Source organism: Equus asinus, chromosome 4 (assembly GCF_041296235.1).
Source record: "Equus asinus isolate D_3611 breed Donkey chromosome 4, EquAss-T2T_v2, whole genome shotgun sequence".
NCBI lineage: Eukaryota > Metazoa > Chordata > Mammalia > Perissodactyla > Equidae > Equus > Equus asinus.
In genome coordinates, this window is record NC_091793.1 from 123,042,578 (window position 1) to 123,064,618 (window position 22,041).

A 22,041-nucleotide genomic window follows, 5' to 3' on the forward strand; every position below is an offset into this window, starting at 1 on the left:
ATAAACTTAGCATGACTTTCTGCCTGGGGGCAACTTCCAGGCCATGAAAACATGGAGCAGAAACCTAAACAAACCCTGGCAACCTAGTTGAGTTGAAGAAATAGACTTCAATTTGACACATTCATGATGACCTAACACGGTCAAGATTTACTGGTAAGTTTCCACTATCCCTAGAGTGAGCCTAGTCTGGACCTGCTCTAGCAGATCTAAAGAACTGGCTTTGAAGGGACTAAAATGACCTACAATAACTTAAACGTCTGTCCAAACAAAGTAAAACACTCTTTAAAGAAGACAACAAGGCAATTTATAATGTCCAACATACAATAAAAAATTACTATGCATATCCAAAAACAGAAAAATCAGCCAATAGAAACAGACGCAGTAATGACTGAGATGGTTGCATTAGCAAAGGCATTCAACAAAGCTATCTTAAATATATTCCATACATGCAAGGAGGTAAACGAATAGATGAATATTGTAAGGAAAGAAATAGAAACTAGAAAAAATAACCAAATGGAAATTCTAAAGATGAAAAATACAATGTCTGAAATGAAATTGTTCCTAGATGAGATTAACAGAAGATTAAACATTGAAAAAGAAAAGATCATTGAACTTGAAGGCATAACAATGAAGCAGAGAAAAAATAATGTGTCCTGTATTCCAGTTCTTTTCACTTGCTGTATTTCTTGTGTAAAGGAAATATTATACACAGAAGAATAAAGGTAAGAATTAATACAGACTTCTAATTAGAAACTATGAAAGTCAGAAGATCATGAATTACATCATTATATGCTGAAATAAAAAGGAATTGTCAACATAGAATTCTATATCCAGAAAAAAAAAATCCTTCTCCAAAAATGCAAAATAAAAGTTGTTTCAGAAAAACAAAAGCTGAGGGAATTCTTTGCCAGCAGAGTAACACCACAAGAAATGCCAATGAAAATTCTTTGGAAGAAGAAAAATGATTACAGACGGAAAGTAAGATTTATACAAAGAAATGAAAAGCACAAGACACAGTAAACATGTTGGTAATTATAAAAGATCGCTTTTTGTTTTTAACTTCTTTAAAGGAAAATTGCATGTAAGTCAAAAGTGTTAAAATTTATGTGTGGTTTATAATATATGCAGAAGTAGAATGTGTAACAAAAAGAGCACCAATTACAATGAGGAAAGAAATGGAAACATAAGGTTTAAGGCTCTTACATTCATGAAGTGGTCGAAGTCTTTTGAAGGAAAACTTAGATATGCTAAAGATGTATATGGTAAACCCTACAGCAACCACTAAGGAAATAAAACAAGGAGATATAGACACTAAGCCAATAATAGAGATAACATGAGGCACAAAATTACTCCAATAACCCAAAAGAGAGCAGATAGAAACACAGAATAGATAGGACAAATAGAAAACAAGTAACACGACAGTAAATTTAAACCTCAAAATATTGATAATACATAATATATAAATGGTCTAACTATTCCAATTAAGACATAAATTGAGTAGATAAAAAAGCAAGAGCCAACTACATTATGTCTAATATTAAATATTAAGTCACAGATACATTTCAAAGTAACAGGATGGAAAAATATATATCACGCCAAAACTCACCAAAAGAAAGCGGGAATGGATATAGTAATACACGACAAATTAGATTTCAGAACAAAGAATATTACCAGAGATAAATACGGACATTTTGTAATGATGAAGGGGTCAATTCAACGGGAAGATATAACAACACTAAATGTGCATGAACCCAATAAAAGAACTTCAGAATACATAAAGCAAAAACCAAACAGAACTGAAATGAGAAACAGCCAAATCTACGATTGCTGTAGTTTATTTTTTTTACATTTTTTTTTAAAGATTTTATTTTTTTTCCTTTTTCTCCCCAAAGCCCCCAGGTACATAGCTGTATATTCTTCGTTGTGGGTCCTTCTAGTTGTGGCATGTGGGACGCTGCTTCAGCATGGTTTGATGAGCAGTGCTGTGTCCGCGCCCAGGATTCGAACTAACGAAACACTGGGCCACCTGCAGCGGAGCGCACGCACTCAACCACTCGGCCACGGGGCCAGCCCCTATGATTGCTGCAGATTTAAGGGAAGAAAGTAAAACTTAGTTTTATGTAATGTTTTAAGGTGCTACAAGCATGTTATCAAGCATTCATTTAGTCAGATTACTGGGTGCCTGGAAATTTTCTAGATAATGGATATAAAAATAACTGAAACAGAATCCTTGTACTCAGGGAATTTACCGTGTAATGAAGCTTACGGTCCTTTGGTAGGAGTTACCATTTTGCAGATACTTAATCAGGTCCAGGACAAAACCACGTGGTAAATTTAATTAAATTACCATTTTTCCTAAGTTTCATTATAAAAAAATTTCAAATACAGAAAAGCTAAAGAATATATAATAATTGCCTAAATATCTAAAACCAGATTTTAAAATGTTGACATTTTGCAATATTCCTTAATCTTTCTGGCTATTATTTTTTATGCATTTAAAAGTAAATTTCAGATACCAAAATCTCTCTAAACAATTTAACATGCATATCCTATAAATAAGGATATTATATTAAACGACTCCATCAGAAAATGCTAACTTAAATCCCAACATCTGTTCAATTCAGTCCATATTCAAAATTCTCTAATTGTCCCAAAAATTTCTTCATAGCTGTTTTTGTCAAACCAGGATTGAATCAACTTTCAAGCATTGCATTTGCCACTATATCCTGGGTCTTTTTTTTTCTAATTTGAGAACAACCCCTGCATACAACACAGACATAGATGCACATATCATTTTTTTAAAGCCATTATCTTTTTGAAGAATGTGTCACATGACAAAAATAAAACAATTTACTAACAAGTTTGATGTCCTTCATTCAAAGGAAAACAATCTAGGGATTACGGGAGTACAGTGCCTCACAGACAGTGGCCACTCTTATGAAGAGATTTTGGGCAGGGATGAGTTTCATAGAGTGTTGGAAGTGGAAACACAGAAACAGCATGATTGGCTAGAAGCAGGGGATTTCCTTATTTTCTAGATAAAATAAACCAGCTAAAGCTAAGTGGGAGGATTGTGATTGATGTATGTTAGGTTTCCTTGACAGTGAGGTGTTTCCCCTCAGTGCAGGCTGACATAGGTTTCCATTTGTGATGTGGGCCAGACCACTGGGCGGCCTCCATTTTCTGGGTCCCAATATGTGGATTACTTTTATCAAGTGCAAACTATTATTTTTCCAATTGTTTGCTTATAGTGTTGGTTATTGTAGTCTATCTCTATTTTCTTGAAATGAAATTTTTTATAAAATCTCGCTTTGACTCAGGATACAATTTTTTGTATGAATATTTCATCAGTGACACATGACAGCCTGTATTGCACCAAATCAGGAGGCACAGCATCAAGCACATAATGCTATCAATGGTGCTAGATTTGATTACTTAGTTTTAAGGTGGTGACCATAAGATTTCTCCACTATCAAGATACATTTTAAAGTTACCTTTCAGTGTCCCCTATTTTCTGAGATTTCCCTGTGAATTATATTGCCCTTCTTAAATACCCTGAATGTTCTCTTTCCTCTTTTCTGTTACATGTAATCTTAGTCTTAGGCAGGGCTCTCTTATCACTCATAAAATGTTTAGGATAATCTGTTCAATTAGTCCTCACCTTTTAAAGTAAAATGGAAAGCACAGCCTCTTATCAAATGCGAGACTTGAGAAGACAATTTTAGAAGTTCCCTAATACATAAACCATAGCTTTCTCCAATTAAACATTAACTTGACACTGCTTTTGTTAATTGTTGCCACTTATGCAGAAATAAATAAATGCTCAATTTGTGATTGTTTAAGGATTTTCATTTTGTTATGTTGCATAAATATTCATACTCATAAATAACTCTAAATTCTCCAGGTATCATTTATTAAGGCCACAAAATCATGTTCATGCCTATACCCAGAGACTGATTGCTTTTTAATCACTACTTTCTGAAATAGAAACCAGCCACCCCACACCCAAAAATCTCCTCCAGTTTTCCTGACTTCCTCCGGACTGTCTCCCATGTGCCTAGGGATAACGTTCTGCCTTCGTTTCAGTTTCTCGTGTTCCAGATCCCGTATAATGTCTACTGTTGAAAGTCTCTGGAAGGAGGTACTGTGCTGTCAGGTCTCCTCCTTCCCGCTGTGAAGGGAATAACCAACACTTCGCCAGGTATACTCAACGCCCGGACACTCCCAGTTCACACAGGACACTCCAGTTCTCCCTGCACTGACAAACCATGCTGCGATGCCCGAATAAACAAGGGAAACGCTCCCCTCCCAAACTCTGTGTGGCCTGGTCTCTGAAGTCACACTAATTGTACACAAATTTCAAAGAATCTTCAGGTTCTGTCTACTTTCATCCTCCCCATTATTAGACCAACTTCCTGGAACTAGACAAGGAAATAAAGAACGCTGTCCTGTGTTTTCTGCTCTTCCTACCCTCTAGCAGGTGCCCCCTCCATCCAATATTTTCAGCTTGAGGTTATCCAAATATTCTTGTGAGTAGATGCCGAGAGTGTCGCCAGCGTCACAGTCAATTTCAGCTCATCATGCCACGTGGAGTTAGGTTGATCTGGGTTCAAACTCAAGTTAAGCTACTTATTTACTATGATCTTGGGCAAGTTCCTTAATTTTTTTGAGTTTCAATCCCTTATCTCAAGAAAAATGGAAATATCGTTATGTGTCCTACTTTTTTGTGAGGCTTAATAAAGATAATGCACATAAATCACTTAGCTTAGTACCAGGCACAAGAAATGTGTCAGTAAATATTACTAATTATTTATTCTGACATTGAAATCACCCCCACTCATAAAATTTCCTCTGGTGATGTCTTGAATCCTCCAAGTTTCACATGTCTTCAGGTACAATGCTCTGTTTTTTGAATTCCAGATATCACATAATATCTAATTCTAAGCAAATTAAACTTCAGCTAGAACTGAGAAGAATATTCCATTTCTTTAAAGCCAATCATTTGGTGGTATGTTATTTCCAGCCCCATTTAGGAAGAAAGACCTATGCAGTTGAGCATAATATTATAGATATGCTTTTGTGGCTTCCAGCAAGGTCTCAAAATTGTCAATCATGGTCTAGTACATCAGCAAGACGGCTCTCCAGAGACATTACACAAGGCAAATCTTTTAATATTTTATCAGCTGCTGTTGATAGGAGGCACTTCAGCTTAGTGAGTCTTTTTATTACTTCCTTTCATTTATTCTTGAGAAGCTTTTATCTCTGTTTATTGATTGCTACCTTTTAAATTTTTATTTAACACCGGTAAGCAGAGATGTGATTAATAAATTTGATTAAATTTTTCAGTAGAAAATTACTCTAAACACGCTTTCACAAATCTAATTCAGTGATCTTCTCATAGATATTTTTGTATGTATTTGTATCAATTCCTTTGTTATGCTAGTTCTCTAAAGACTGATACTCAAGTGAGGAAAAAAGTAGAATTGTAACTAAAGAGAAGCTCCATATAACTCTTGGAAACTTCTTTTTAGGCTGTTTTCAGCAAAGCAATACACAAGGGGCCACATGCCAAGGATCAATCAGAAACCTCAAAAAAGAAAAAAAATAACAGCTACAAATATATACACAGAGAATATCTATCCTCAAAAATGACTAAAATTTGCTTGTGCTTCTTCCTCCTGGGATGGAACCCCAAATAACATCCAATTGTCACAAGAGAAATTTGCTAAGTAGGTGGAAAAAAATTATTCAAAAGCCTCTTTTAGCTTACTCACAGTCAGAAACTTGCTGATTTCAATCTCCCATTTTAGCAGCTGCAAAAGAAACAAACTGAGAAATGGTTAGCAGAGCTAACAAAAGTTTATTAAACTCAATATATACCCTCATGAAACTTATTATAAAGATGTCTTTGCGGAGGAAATCATGGCATATTTCAAAAGACTGCCGGGTTAGTAGGCTTCACCACGATGCTCTCCAGAGCCCCGTTAATCTTATGCTGACCAGTTGTGTTTCTTAAACTAGGTAGGATGGGGCCCAAGGATCTGATTTTTGTTGTTGTTATTATTATTTGCTTGCTTTAATAAGAATAAGCAGACAATTCTGCCAAGTATATCAAATTGGGAAACTTTGGACTGATCCTGACCACAAGGATGATAAGAGAAAATATGGTAAAGGTCAACTCTTCTTTAAGCCTTTGGGGAGAAGAAGCCTTACTAAGTTGATTTTTCCACATCTCTCAAGGTGACGGGAGTCATATCTAAAAGGCCAAGGTGCTGGTATGAGCCTTGGGGAAAAGAGTCCAAAGAGGCCACTTCACTTGTTTCCAGACTCCACTGAAGACAATGGAGCCTAAAGAGACCTCAAACTGATAAATTTTCTAATCCAGCTAACTAGTGTAAAAGAATTCATTTTCCAGAAATGTGTTTTCTACCTATACCCTTTGGAAAGTTTTTGTGTCAGAAGTTGTCTGGTTAAGCCAGGAATTAAGAGTCCTTGCAAAATCTCACTCAAATCAGGAGATACGAACAGATAGGAAATGGTGGTATGTGACTGGAAATGTATCTAGAAAGAGATTATCTTAGTCTAAAACACTGCTTCTCAACCTCTCAACCTTGGCTGCACATTAGAAGCACCTGGGAAGATTTCAAAAAATCATGGTGCCCCAAATCTCCGGGGGGTAGACACAGACTTCAAGCTTTTTTAAAAGATCCCCAAGGTGAATAAAATGAGCAGCCAAAGATGAGAACAACTGCTCTAACAGATAAATCCTTACCTTCAGGCAGTATTGATCTATTTTTAGTCCTTGAAAGTTTATAAATCCATGCATACAAATACACATAAGTTCCTTAGTGTTGTCAACTATTTATGACTGTGCAGTCAAAATAATTTGCATACAGCACTTAGATGTGCTATACACACACGCACGCACATGCTCATATGGCCTATCTACCCTCAGTCCACTGGGAAACTTGGGTGGGCTTAGATTTATTAAACGTCCCAAATAGACATAAACTAAATCTCTTCCAGTTATATTTTTTCAGCAAGTGGATGAGTCTCTCAGTGCTTCCCTCACCACCAACCCCTTCCCCCATAATACCTAGGGACATATGTAAGGAGATGTTTGTAGGTTTTCCTGGCTATTGAGAAAGGACTCCATATCTGGGGGTTCTCCTCCAGTTGTTTCATTAGTCTCTAAGGGGGTGGGCTTTGGTTCCTGGCTGTCTGACCTTAATGCCTCTCAATCTGTAGATGGTTTTACCTGATTCTACTGAGGACTTGTGACCATTGCTGAAGTCTACAGTCTAGGCCGTAAGGTCCAGACCCTACACATCCATCAGAAGTTCTCTATCTTCAAGCTCCTGATTTCCTCTGTTCCACGGATCCTCTCAACACTCTTAAACCCTCTCATGATTCATGGATTCTCAGCTGCATCCTATGAGCCACCTCTGTGAGACAGACTCCAAACTACCTTCTAAGACCTCTCTTAGCCACTTACAAATGGTCACTGAGTGCCTTGCTGAACTTACAACTTCACAAAGAAATCTGAGAAGTTTTCACAGAAACTGGTCAATTAGTTTCATCTCTCTGATATGGAGATATTTCAGTTAGATCCAAATGAGAAGGAGTCAGATAAATGAAGATTTGGAGAAAGTGTGTTCTAGACAGCAAATCCAAATGCCTGAGTTGGGAAAAATGTGGCCTGTTGTAGGATGAGAATGACAAGATAGATCTTAGTAAACTGGAGGGAAAAAGTGGTAAAAGATTGTATGACAGAGCTAAGCTGCAGCCAGACCACAGAGGGAGCATTACAAAGCAGGCAAGATGTCTGCATTTCACCATAAGTACAGTAGAAAACCGAGAGGATTTCTGTTGAGAGATGACATGGTCTGATTTAATTTTAAAAGACGATTCTAGGGGCCGGCCCCGTGGCCGAGTGGTTAAGTTCGCGCGCTCTGCTGCAGGCAGCCCAGTGTTTCGTTGGTTCGAATCCTGGGCGCGGACATGGCACTGCTCATCAAACCACGCTGAGGCGGCATCCCACATGCCACAACTAGAAGGATCCACAACGAAGAATATACAACTATGTACTGGGGGGCTTTGGGGAGAAAAAGGAAAAAAATAAAATCTTTATAAAAAAAAAAAGACGATTCTACCTTCTTTAGAAGAATATACTATAGATTACAGAAGAGTAGGTTATAGATTATAAAAGGAAGAACAGAAGTAGGAAAAAATAGGAGGCTATTAAAATAGTCTACATGAGATATGAGTATGGTTTGGACTAAGGTGGCAGCCATGGAGGTTAACAGAAATCAACAGATATGGGAAACACTTTGAAGAAAATACCAGCTGGATTTTCTAATATATTGCATGTTTGTGGATAAGGAAAACAGATAAATCAAGGACTATTCCTATATTCTGGCTTGCACAATAGTGGTGTCATTTATTGGGAGAAGAAGAGTGGGACAAGAAGAATCAAGAGTTCTCATTTGCCCATCTGATATTTAAATGCATGAGATCCAAGAGCAGATCCAAGTAGGTAGTTATGTGTATCAGCTTTGAACTCAGCAGTTACTGATTTGGGAGTTACTGACATGGAGAAGACACTTGAAATCTAATGACTGATTGACATCATGGAGACAGCAAGAAATAAGCTCTGGGGAACTTGAACATTTAGAGAGCAGGTGAGAAAAGAGAAAATTGCAAAGGAAACAAAGATAGAGGAAATCCAGGAAGTTATGTGTGGTATATCAGAGGAAAAGAGGAAACAGACTGTCATGAGGGTGAGGGGAAGTCACCAGGGCATACTGCAGAACGCCAGACACCAACTTGCGTGAGAGAATGTCCCTGTGGAGGAGAGAAGGCGGCCCCACCTGAGCTGTTGGAGCATGAGTAGTTAATGGAGCATCCTTGCAGAGGAGAGACGTGGCACCCCATATTTGAGCCTGAGCAGGATGAGGGAGGCATCTATGCAGAGGTGGGAGCAGTGGTGGCAATAGGAGACTGGTTACATATAGAGCGATTGACCAAATAAGTACACACATCAAAGCTAGTGGGAGTCACGTTTCTCACACTTAGAGAAGAGCATATGGAAAGGGAAAAAACAAGGATGAATCCTCAGTGTTGCAACAGAATTGAAGGTATTGATGTTAACTCAAGTATTTTAATATATACAGAGAAAGAGAGACAAAGACAGACAAAGAGACAGAGAAAGAAATATAGATACCAGTGTGCGTTAAATAAATACGGAATTAATATAAATGTAAATGTATGCAGGTTTGCATGTATGTACATACAAATATTCTTCAGCTCTGTCTCCTTAGCAGGTCTGGGAACAGTGGCACCCCAACAGAAATAAGTGCACCTTATTGATAAGTGCTATCATAGTTTGGTTTCTAAACAGCATTCTTCACCAAAATAAATTGATCTTTGGAGAAATAGCTGACTGGTTCAAGGAAAGCAGAAAATGGGCCTGGAAAATCTTATTGTACCAGAAGGAAATAAAATTCGGACATGTCAAAAGGAAACAGAAGCCAGCCTGAAGAGTTTCCCTTTGGCTAAATGAGGGATAATTTGGGCATCAAAATAAGTAAATTTACTAATCTAAACAAACGAATGAATAATTCTAAAGCTTTGCAAAGAATGGAATGTTGGGGGGTCAGTCCTGTGGCTGAGTGGTGAAGGTCACATGCTCTGCTTTGGCAGCCCAGGGTTTTGCCGGTTGGGATCTTGAGCACGGACATGGCACCGCTCATCAAGACATGCTGAGGCAGCGTCCCTCATGCCACAACTAGAAGGACCTACAATTAGAATATACAGCTAAGTACTGGGGGGCTTTGGGGAGAAGAAGAAGGAAAAAGAAATTAAAAAGAAGATTGGCAACAGATGTTAGCTGAGGTGCCAATCTTAAAGAAAAAAAAAGAATGGAATGTTTACACAGTCTCAAAGTACCTCTCCACAAACTTCTTACTCATGACAAGAGTAAAGTGAGTAATTTTACAGTGGAGAAGTCTGGCAGACATGACTTTAAATACATAATCAAAATTAACTTTATGAATAATCAGACAAATCAAAATCATCTGCCTCCTGATAAGAATCAACTCATTTCTGTGATATTCCTTCTAAATGTGCACAACTAGAATCTAATCAATAGGAAACATCAGACAAACCCAAAGTCAGGGATAATCTACAAATTAAGAGACCAATTATCTTCGAAAGTGTCAAAGTTGTGAGAGTCAAGGAGATTGACACACTACTCACAACTTTCCAGACTATTGATCCAGTAAGACACAATGAATTTTATACTCTCTGCAAAATGTCATAGATCAGAAAATGGGCCCTAAAATCAAAGCATTTAAGCAAGTTTCAGTTTTTTTAACATAAAGCCCATCTTTTCATGTTGGTGAGTTAGAATTTTTAGTTCACAATCAAGTATTTTTTACCAATAAATTACATGACCACAACATATCAATAATCAAAGCTAAAGTGAATAGCTTTGTTTTAGAAACACAGGCAGTGTTTATTTTTCTTTTCTTATTATATACTGTGAAAGTAGAATATTACAACTATTTTTACTACTACTAATAATAATTCAGATATTGTTTTCACATAGCTAAAATAAGCTGTTTAAAAAACAATAAAATATTTCATTCTATTAACATCAAATCCACAGTTGTATAGTTATCTTTGAATCTTTGACCACTACTGTTTTAATTGTTGAAAGAATATTGACATCAAAATTGATTTTTTACTGTTATAATTAGCAACTTGAACTTTCTTCAACTGAAAAGTAGTAGCTGCTAACGACAGGAGTGCTTCGAATTGGCACCTTGCCAGTCCCATGAATTATTTCCATATGGTTTGATGGCTTTTTAGCCAAAAATAGGACTTATAGCCTTTGTCAGTTCTGTTACATTGTTCGTATATTACATGATTAAAAAGTGAAAACTTTCTTCCAAATGATAAACGATAGAAGAGCATGACCAATTATTTGTCATCACACAAGATAAGCTCCTAGTACTCAGTGTCTTCACTGGGGCTCTACTGGACCATATATAACCTCTTTGGGTTGTCTTATAGAGCACCTAAAAGCATTTGAGCCCGCTGGTTCAGGCAACCCATATGTCAAGCAGAAAAAATAAAACCACCGTTCTCAGGTTTGTGTTTCCCCAGAGGAAGAAAACAGTTTGATGCAATTTGTCAAAAGCCAGAGTGGTACTTTAATGGACAATTTACTTTAAATGGCTGCAGTTATTGCAGAACAAAGGCCCATAGCCTGAGATAAAAAATCCTTTCCAATTGGTTTTACTCAGATAGATTTAATTCCCTAAGATTAACTAAGGATATCTAACCTTCCATACTCCCTGTCTATCTAAAAGCAATAAAAGGAATAGTAAAAACCTCTGAGTTTCTGGGTTTCTTCATCTTTAATATTTGAAATGCAATCAATTCCCTAAATCTGGCATTCTGTTCAGACACCTGAGATAAGAAGCAGATCAACAAAAATAATAACAACATAAAGCAAACTTCCCAAAGTCAAAAGAGTTTTTCAGTTCCTGCCTAGAAATTTCAAATAAACTTAAAAATTGTATTAATATATTAATATGTAACAGTATACATATTTGTACATACTTGTGTGTATCTACATATATTTGCTTCCTAATGTAATTGTCAAATAAACAAAAGATAAATTGAAAATTTTGACATAAAAATTAAAGGATATTTCTATTTACATGCAAATTTGTAAACCACTCTATTATATTTCATAACGGCCATGATGTGGATTTTAAGAAATATATACTTAAATTTCATATTTTGTTCCTTTATACTTTCCTGTCACTATTAATTCCATGTTAATATTTGTAATATTTGAGATTTTACTGAAAACAATACCACTATGATTCTGTATACGTTTTCCTCCCTGTTCCAGACTCCTTAGCTCAAAGATTAATCCAAAGTGGCAGAAGGCAAGAAGTGTTGACTGTGGACATGTGTGTTTGCCTGGAGCTCACCAGAGTCACACATATTCAGTTTCTGGAGTGTGAACTGATGCTGCAAAAGTGGCCAGGGACAGGGAAAACAGCAAAAACAGAAGTGTTTCAAAACAACATTCTGATATAATAGATTAAAACAATTTGAAATTTCTGTCTTTCTATGCACATCTCTCCAGGCATAATAAACAAATTAAGCTTTTATGAAGGATTGCACAAGAAGAAGACTCCAGGAGACATAAATCAGCGTTTCTGTTTCCAATCTCAGGCCCCACTAATTCACTGTTTCCTGTAGGACCTGCTAAGGACATGAGAGTTAACTAGACCTGATAGGCTAATGTTAGCTCATATGAATATTGCATACGCTATTTTCAACTAAAATGAATGCACACTTGAATATCTATATATAAAATGACATTTAAAAGTTAGCTTGTGAAGTACCTGAAGGGAAAAATTTTATATTCACCACCAACTTCTATACCCTCCATAACAACACATAATTTCATAGCTCATAATTTTCATAAATTTCATAGAAATAGTTCATAATTTTATTTTTCCATACATCCTGCCAAGAAATGAATGCCTGGATAGTATCCACTTCAAAATGTAAGCTTTCTCTTCATTAAATGGACTTCTACTCCATTTAGGAAGGCATGAACTACTGATGCACACAACAACATGGATGAATCTCAAAATAATTTTGCTGAGTGAAAGAAGCCAGACAAATAGAATACTTACTCTATGATTCCATTTATATAAAATTCCAGAAAATGCAAACTAATCTATTATGACAAATCAGATCAGTGGGTGCATGGGGATGGAGGTAGGACGGGTAGGTAGGAGGGATTAGAGAGAGCACTGGGGACTTTTGGGGTGATCATTATCTTGATTGTGATTAAGGTTTCACTGGTGTGTACACATGTCAAGCCTGTTAACTTGTACACTTGAAATATAGGCAGTGCTTTGTGTATCAGTTATCCATCAATAAAGCTGTTAAATTAAAAACAAGAATAACCTTCTTGAAAAAAATTTTAGTCCTTTACATTACCAATAATGTGTCAATACTGGTTCAACAGTTGTAAGGAATTGACTTACCAATTGTTGTACAAAAATTGTAACTAATGCAAGATATTAATAATAAGAGAAATTGGAGGCTGGGGGAGAGAAGAAAAAATGCCTGGGAACTCTCTGCACTTCCAGCCCAATTCTTCTGAAAATCTAAAACTGCTCTAAAAAATAAAGTCTATTAATGTCTTTAAATGCATAGCCAAAGCTTGAGAGAGATTTATGGTAAGCATATAGGATTTTAGAGTTGTGACTGAGGGGTTTCATATAACAAGGGCAGAGAGCACAATAGACTGCAATAATCATATATCACTTTTCCCAGTTTCGGTGAAAACAAACATGAAAATTTTGTACTGGAACCCTTGTGAAATTATACTTCTTGATAAGTGTTATTTCAATATATTTATCTTTTTTGCCCCACATTATTCTTCAGACATAAAAGAATAATGAATTTTTAACAAAGGCACTATTCTATGTTCTGAATCAGGTTCGTGTACACGCAGAAGACTGTATGGGTATGAGGTGAAAAACGTCAAATTGATCCTGGCCTCTGATTCTTATGATTCCATTCACTCTCTGAAGTTAAGACATTGTGATTCTCCTTCTCTATGACTGTTAATTAATGCATGAGCATGCATTTATATTTCTGACTCTTCATTACAATATTTTTATTAAAAACTGAAGATGTAGTTAAAGGAGGAGAAGCCTCATTCTGATGGGATACCATGGTGAGGACCACAAAGAAACAAAGATGAATGCATTAATGAGTTCCTGTAAAAAGATGATGATGTTGAAGTAAAATGGTCCATGTAACGAATCGCTGCCTTCACTTGACCCTACAAGGATGATAAATGACCACAGTGGTGACTTAAAATTTAATGTCACTGTAAGTGTACTGAACTTAGTCCTATGAAAAATATACAGGTTGAACAACAGAGCCAGGAGAGTGAAAAGTGTTCACCTGTATTCTTTAACATCACATAGTCACATAGTGCCTAACGATGTCTGAATCAACGGCATCCCGCCATCTTCTCCTGCAGCCATTCCTACTTCTTTTTTTTATCTTTATTGAGGTATAATTGACAAGTAAAAATTGTATATATTTAAAGTGTATAACAGGATGGTTTGATATGTGTATGCATTGTTAAATGATTACCACAACCAAGTTAATTCACATATCCATCACTTTACATAGTTATCTTTTTTTTTTTTTTTGGTGTGGTGAGAATGCTTAGGATATACTGTCTTAGCAAATTTCCAGTACACAATACAGTATTATACCTTCTCAAAACTCTACTAGGTGGCAGCATCTTGGTGCTAGAGAAACTTAGTGACCTAGCCCTCATTTGACACTGTTTTCAGTTACTCCTTTCGAATGCTGCTTCTTGAAACAAGATCAAAGTAAATTTACAAGGTATTAAATTTAGTTATATTGTATATAATTACCAGAATGATAAAACGTATTTTTCAAATAGCAGCTCTGACCATGGCCACTAGACGTACACACAGATACAAACATTTCTGGGGCAGGAGATTAAATCAAGCCCATGAGTGTAGAGAAGTAGTCCATTTTGCAAAACTATTTTGTAACCTAGCTGCTATGCAGAAGCTTTTAGTCTGTGGCCTCCTATTATTTTTTAAGCCATGGACTTCACCTTTAGCATGTAGTTCACCAACGTTAAGCAAACAAGCATTTGTTGCCAAGTTCCAGGCACTGTGCTGTGCTGGGGACAGAGTGGTGAATAAAGAAGACATACTTTCATGGAGCTTGCGACATATTAAAGGAAGTACAAGATTAAAAAGATTGTAATACCAACAAACAAATAATTTTGAGAATGTACATTCAGGATGCTATGGCAGCACATGATAGGAAAAAGCAGGAGGATGTATTATGTAGCATCTATGACCTGTCACTTTGCTACTCCAACTGCCCCTCAACACACTCACACGTGTGCGCACACACACATGCACACCATGGTCCAACAGTTTGGGCATCAACAGTAAGCTTTTAGAAATTCAGAATCTCAGTCCCTACCCCAGACCTACTCACCTAGAATCTGGATTTTCACAATATCTCCTCAGGATTCACATGCACATTAAAGTCTTAGAAGCACTGCCCTAAAGGCAACTGAAATCCACAGGAAAAAATAGCTAAAAGGAATCAAATTCAGTAACTTCAAAACAGCAGGTGGCAATTCTTGGTTTATCATTTACAAATAAGGAAACTTTAACTATTTTCTTGGTATATCATATTATTTTTATCTGTCAATCAGCTAATTCAGGAAAGTAGATGAGTTAAGATACTTAGATACTCATTAGTGTAAATCAATTTATGAGATAATTGACAGCTTTTTTCTTTTATTACTATGTGCCAGGATCTTTTCGAATACATCCATAATCTCATTTAACCCTCACTTCAGATGAGGGAAGTAACGTCCCTCAATAGGTAGTAAATTTATGTAAAACTTGGTTTCAAAATCAAGTTTGCCTGACTTCAGAGTTTAGATTGACAGAATGCTTTTCAATAGTCCTAATTTTCATATAGTATGAAAAATAAATATTTGTTTGTATAAAAGTTTATTATTTCTGTCTGTTTCATGGATATGTACGATAAAATATCACTTCCTCATAAGAAATAATGCTTAGAAAACTACTAACACTCAAATTCACCAAATTCATGTTTAGAAAGTATTTAATAGTAATTTAGTTATATTGTTAACTTTCTTTATGTTTTACACCTCATGATGGTTAAATTTTAAAATATTTATATATTATTTTAGATTTTTGGAGCTTAGAATAGCACATTTTATTTTCAATTATGTATTAGATAATTGAATTGATATCGCAAAACAAATTAAAAATAGGAAAAAATCATAAGATCATCTTGCAAATTTATCTGCATTTTGTCACTCTTCAGACAATGCTTATCCCACAATATAGAGGCATCTTAAAACCACATGTCACAGACTCTAGGATGGGACGCAAGCATTCGTTCTTTTTTACTGGCATATTTTTAAAACTCACTTTAATTTATGACCACCTGTACAACAACTCATTTTCCAAATAAGATGTTTCTAAATCACTTTTATTGACATTGATTAAATCAAGAACAGCAGCCACAAAATCTCTACAGATTATCTGAAATGCTGTTTTAGTCCTGCTTTCCAGCCAAATAAATGACAAAGGAGGATTCCTAGTCAAGAGCACCACAATATCGTAAGAAACAAAACTGCTCTTAAAACTGAGGCTAAAAGGCCTTTAAGAAAAAAATTGGGGTCAGGCCCTTTCGCATGTACCAGATACATCCAGAATCAGTTTAATATGTTCTGAGATCTGAGAGTAAAAAACAAGTGATATCTGATCAATGATGGTGTTGAGAGCACAAAGGTTTTCAGGCACTCACATCAGTAAATTGATATACAATAACGTTTTTAACTTATTGGGCATAACAAATGACAATAAACATAATGAAAACCATATGGCAGTGGTTAAAGAATTTGAGCAGAACACAGAATTTATAATAAAGGAATCGAACGGTACATTTAATGTCAGTGCTAACTCTATTTCTCTGCAGATAATCGCTATAAATTTGTGCAGCACGGTTGGGTGACTCATTTACTTCTATCAAGTGATTTTTTATGTAGTAACAGGGCATTTGTCTCTGCAGCTTAATTTTTTGAAATTGTCATATTATCTGTGGTGCGCAGAACTTGGGTCACAACTTAAAAGAGTGAAAACCATTATCAACAGTTGCTCTTAACATAAAGAGCAATTTGGTTCTGTAAAGAGTATATCTAGGTTTTTTGCGGTAACTTCCACGTCTATTTGAAACACATTGTGTTATACCAGGTGTTACCCTTTTTTTAAAGATGAAATTTATTTTACAGATTTTTAGTTTATAAAAGCAATGTATATAGAAAATTTGGGGAAAAAAATAATACCGAAGGGGGAAAGGGAGTCATTCCTGAATGCTCACCCAGTAGTATTTTGATATTTTCCCTTTTGTTCTATGCATTTAGCATCTATTTTCTAAAGCAATATCTTCACGTAGGAGAAAAAAGTCAAACCATACAGAAAAGTCTAAAGTAAATAAATATAACCACTTTTCAGTTTCTCTTTTCCATTTCCTCTATTAAACTTCTTCTTTTAAAAGAGAATAATTTACAAGTTTCCTCCTAAACCTTGTCTTTTTCCCACCTAGCTCAAAATATGTGTTAGTTATAATTTGTAGTTCCCATCAGGATTACATTTATAATGTTAAATAATCTATTTAAACCTTTGTCTCTTGCTCCATTGCTTTTAAGCTGATCCATTGGCTGATCTAGAAACTGAGAAATTTGGCATTATATTTCTAACATGCTTTCGAGAAAAAAAATCATTCTTGAGAGACTGAGAAAACCACAAAGGGAAGTGATTTTCTCTGTTTAATTTTGACCCAGAGGAAGAAATGGTTAATGACGAAGAAATGATGGGAAGCTGCATTCAGGAAATGTGATCAAGTGATCCGAAAACACCCCTAATAACCAAGGTCAAAACCAACAACCAGATCAGAGCAAGACATCAAAATAAACAAACAAAAACAGAGCACATTCTTTCTAAATGCAGAGCTCCTTCTTTCCCTATCTTCCCCGAGCCAATTCCTACTCATGATTTAAACCCCTAAAACTGTTTTGTGCCCCCTCCAAGTGCGTCCACAATACCTTGCACCTACCATCATTGTGGTACATATCAGCTCAACGCATCTGCTGCACCTCCTCCACAGATACTGTGAGCATCTCATTCACAATTATGCAATCAGCATATATGGCAGGCCCCTGTAGGTATTCTATAAACCTTTGTTGATTTAATCAATAGAGATAGAAATGATTCCATGGTCTATGTCTCTGAAAAGGAAGATAAGTAATAATAGATTGGACATTTTTAAAAAAATAAAATTCTGCCACTAAAATATTAAGTGATTCTGATAAGGTAGTTATCTGATTAGCAGATTGATAGAGAACTAAGAAATAAGGATTAATTTTTAAAAGGAGAAAGTATACACAACGAAGAATTATTACAGGAAATTGCCAAGGAACTCCTAAGAATGGTTTAAGAAAATCTAAAATTCATAATGAATTTAATTCACTAATATTTTTAAAAACAACAAAAAAAACTATGTTGTTAGTTGCAGAAGGAGAAAAAAACTGTTCAAGAAATAGTCATGGAGTGTCCAATACATGACGCAAGGTGCTCTGGTAGGTTCTGTAGAGACGTCAACATAAGCGCAGTGCACTCTAATCTCCAGATTATAATAAAACAGAAGAGTCTTCCTTTCAGGGCAGGAAGATATAATATAAAAAATTATATTTATGAAATCATTCTATAGACAATATATATCATAGAAATATGAAAAAGAGAAATATTACTTCCAGCTGGAAGAGCTGAGAAGACTTCCGGGAGGTGAACTAAATGATGGAAGAATGAGTGATTTAACAAATATTTTTTTAAAACTAAAGGAGACAATTCTGCCTGCCATCAAATCATTGAAAAAGAAGGAAAACACATTTTAATGTATTTTTCTCACGCATATGTGTTTTGTTTAATTTGGGCAAGAAAGAAAAACAAAGAGGAGATTGAATACAAATGAACTAAGGATACAACTATTTTTCTCTTTCGAGCTTTAATGTTCAAACACTGCTCAATAAAATGCTTCCCCACAGGGAATACTTTCACATAGATCCCATTTGAAGGTGCCAAATTTAACAGCTTAAGATTAATGAAAGCATCCACAGCCCTAAAATGCTAGATGAAGGAGATAGACGGAGAACCCCTGATGAAGTGAATGGGTTAACCCCAGTAGGGCCAGCAAGGCTCTCGGTAGCACTCTCTGCCTCTGAGATTTGTAGCATTTTGCCCTTGGATGTGTGAACTCATTTTTGCTCCAAAGATGAGGACCTTTGACTCTCTGTCAGGTTTGTCAGGGCTTTTATTTTCCCTCAACTTCAGGTAAGAAGTTTATTCATAGCAATGAATACCTCTATTTTTATTTCTTTTCAAGAGCCAACGCAAGGTCAAGATGTAAGAAGTCAATGGTTTAATATAATTTCACCTTGCTTTGAATGGAAAGTATAAAATATTTTAAAAATAATATTCATCTTTTTTAGGGTACATGATGATATCTATATACAATCCCAAAAGGAGAAAAAAGCTAAATAACTGTGCAGCTCCTGCATTTTTAAATATTTTCATGTCAAAAATAATGATGAAATTTTAAAAATGCACATTCTTTAGCTAAAATAAAATTTCTTGCATAAGCCAAAAAAATGCCAATTAAATGAGTTTTTTTAAGCTTTTTGCAAAATCTGTAAGTTAAAAACAGAGAAATGGAACTGAAGATTTCAAGTGTCAGGTACAACTGATACTAAGAAATAATACAAAAAGTATTTTTAAATGGTTGAAAAATTATTATAAACATATACTACTTAGAACGTATTAATGAGACCATGTAGCCATTTACTTAATTTTATTATAGTATAATCACAAAGAGCACTATGGCAATATGAACAAATTATAAAGAACATGGTAATAACAAAAACAGAAGGAAATGTCCCTTTATTCACCCTGGGCCTTGGCACCTGGAGTTTTCTGTCTCTGGAATGGTTTTTCTTTTTCGCTCTTCCTCCTTCTGACCTCTGCAGGGCAAGCTTCTTCTTCTTCTTCATCTTTATGTTAAATTCTCAGGAATTTTCCTGACTACCCCATGTCCCATCCTCTATTGTCTCCTACCTCATGACTTTCTGGCAACTATCACCAATTAAAATTATTTTACTTTTCGTCTGGTTTCCTGGTTAGGTCAGGAACTTTGTCTCTCTTGTTTGTCATTGTAACCCCAGTACTTAGAATAATGCTGAGAATGTTTTAAAAATAATCATTGAAATCATACCAAGTATCTTTTCCAACCACAATGACATGAAACTAGAAATCATTAACGGGAGGAAAGCTGGAAAATTCACAAATATGTGGAAATTAAACAATGCAATCCTAAACAACTAACGGGTCAAAGAGGAAATCAGAGATGACCTTGAGACAAGCATAAATGAAAATAAAATATACCAAAACATATAGTATGCAGCAAAAGCAGTTCAAATAGGGAAATTTATAGTGATAAACCTGCATTAAGAAAAAAGGAAAGATCTAAAATTAACTTTACACCTTCAGAAATTAGAAAAAGAAAATCAAACTATACCCAATGTTATTAGCAGAAAGAAGAAAATAATAAAGATTAGAGCAAAAATACATGAAATAGAGGGCCAGCCGGGTGGCGTAGCAGTTAAATTCGCATGCTCTGCTTTGGCAGCCCAGGGTTTGCCGGTTCAGATCCTGGGTGTGGACATGGCACTGCTTGGCAAGCCATACTATGGTAGGAGTCCCACATATAAAATAGAGGAAGATAGGCATAGATGTTAGCTCAGGACCACACTTCCTCAGCAAAAAGAGGAGGATTGGTGGTGGATGTTAGCTCAGGGCTCATATTCCTCAAAAAAATATATATATACAAAATAGAGACTAGAAATACATTAGGAAAAAATCAGCGGGACTAAGAGCCAGTTTCTTGAAAAGATAAACAAAACTGTCAAACTTTAGGTAGACTAACCAAGAAACAAAAGGAGGGGACTCAAATAAAATTAAAAATGACAGAAGAGGCAATACAACTGATATCACATAAATACAAAGGATCATAAGAGGCTACTATGAACAATTACATGCCAATAAATTGGATAACCTAGAGAAAATGGATACATTGGCAAAAACATACAACCTACCAAGACTGAAACATGAAGAAATAGAAAATTTGAACAAATCAATAATGACTGACGAGATCAAAGCAGTAATCAAAAACCTCACAAGAAAGAAAAGCCCAGGACCAGATGGCTTTACAGGTGAATTCTACCAAGCATTTACAGAAGAATTAATGCAAATCCTTCTCAAACTGTTCCAAACAATTAAAGAGGAGGGTATACTCCCAAATTCATTTTACAAGGCCAGCATTACTGTGACACCTAAGATAGACAAGGATACTACAAGAAAAGAAAACTACAGGCCAAATTCCCTGATGAACATAGACGCAAAAATTTTCAACAAAATATTAGCAAGCCAAATTCAACAGCACATTAAAAAGAGCATACACCATGATCAAGAGGGATTTATCTCCAGGATGCAAGGATGGTTCAACATACACAGATGATACACCACATTAACAAAAAGAAGCATAAAAATCGTGTGATCCTCTCAATAGATGCAGAAAATATATTTGACAAAATTCAACATCCTTTCATGATAAAAATTCTAAATAAATTGGGTATAGAAGGAACACACCTCCACATAATAGGGCCATACATGATAGTGCATAGCTAATATTATACCAAACAGTGAAAAGTTAAGTTTTTCCTCTGTGATCAGGAACAGACAAGGGTGCACATTCTCACCACTCCTTTCAACATAGTACTGGAAGTCCTAATCAGAGCAGTTAGGCAAGAAAAAGAAATAAAAGGGATCCGAATCAGAGAGGAAGAAGGAAAACTGTCTCTATTTGCAGGTTTCCTGATGGTATACCAAAAATACTAAGAACTCCAAAAAACCTGCTAGAACTGATAAATGAATTCAGTAACTTGTAGGACACAATATCGACATACAAAAATCAGTACATTTCTATACAGAACCAGGAACTACTAGGAAGAAAGATTACGAAAACAATCACTCCCACTTACAATATCATCAAACATAAAAAATACCTAGGACTAAGTTTAACCAAGGACGTGAAATCTCTGCACACTGAAAGCTATAAGACATGGATGAAAGAAACTAAAGAAGAAACAAATAAATGGAAAGATAGTCAATGCTCACTGATTGAAAGAATTAGTATTTTTAAGTGTCCATACTACCCAAAATGATCTACAGAGTTAATACAATCCCTATCAAAATTCCAATGGTATTTTTCACAGATAGAAGA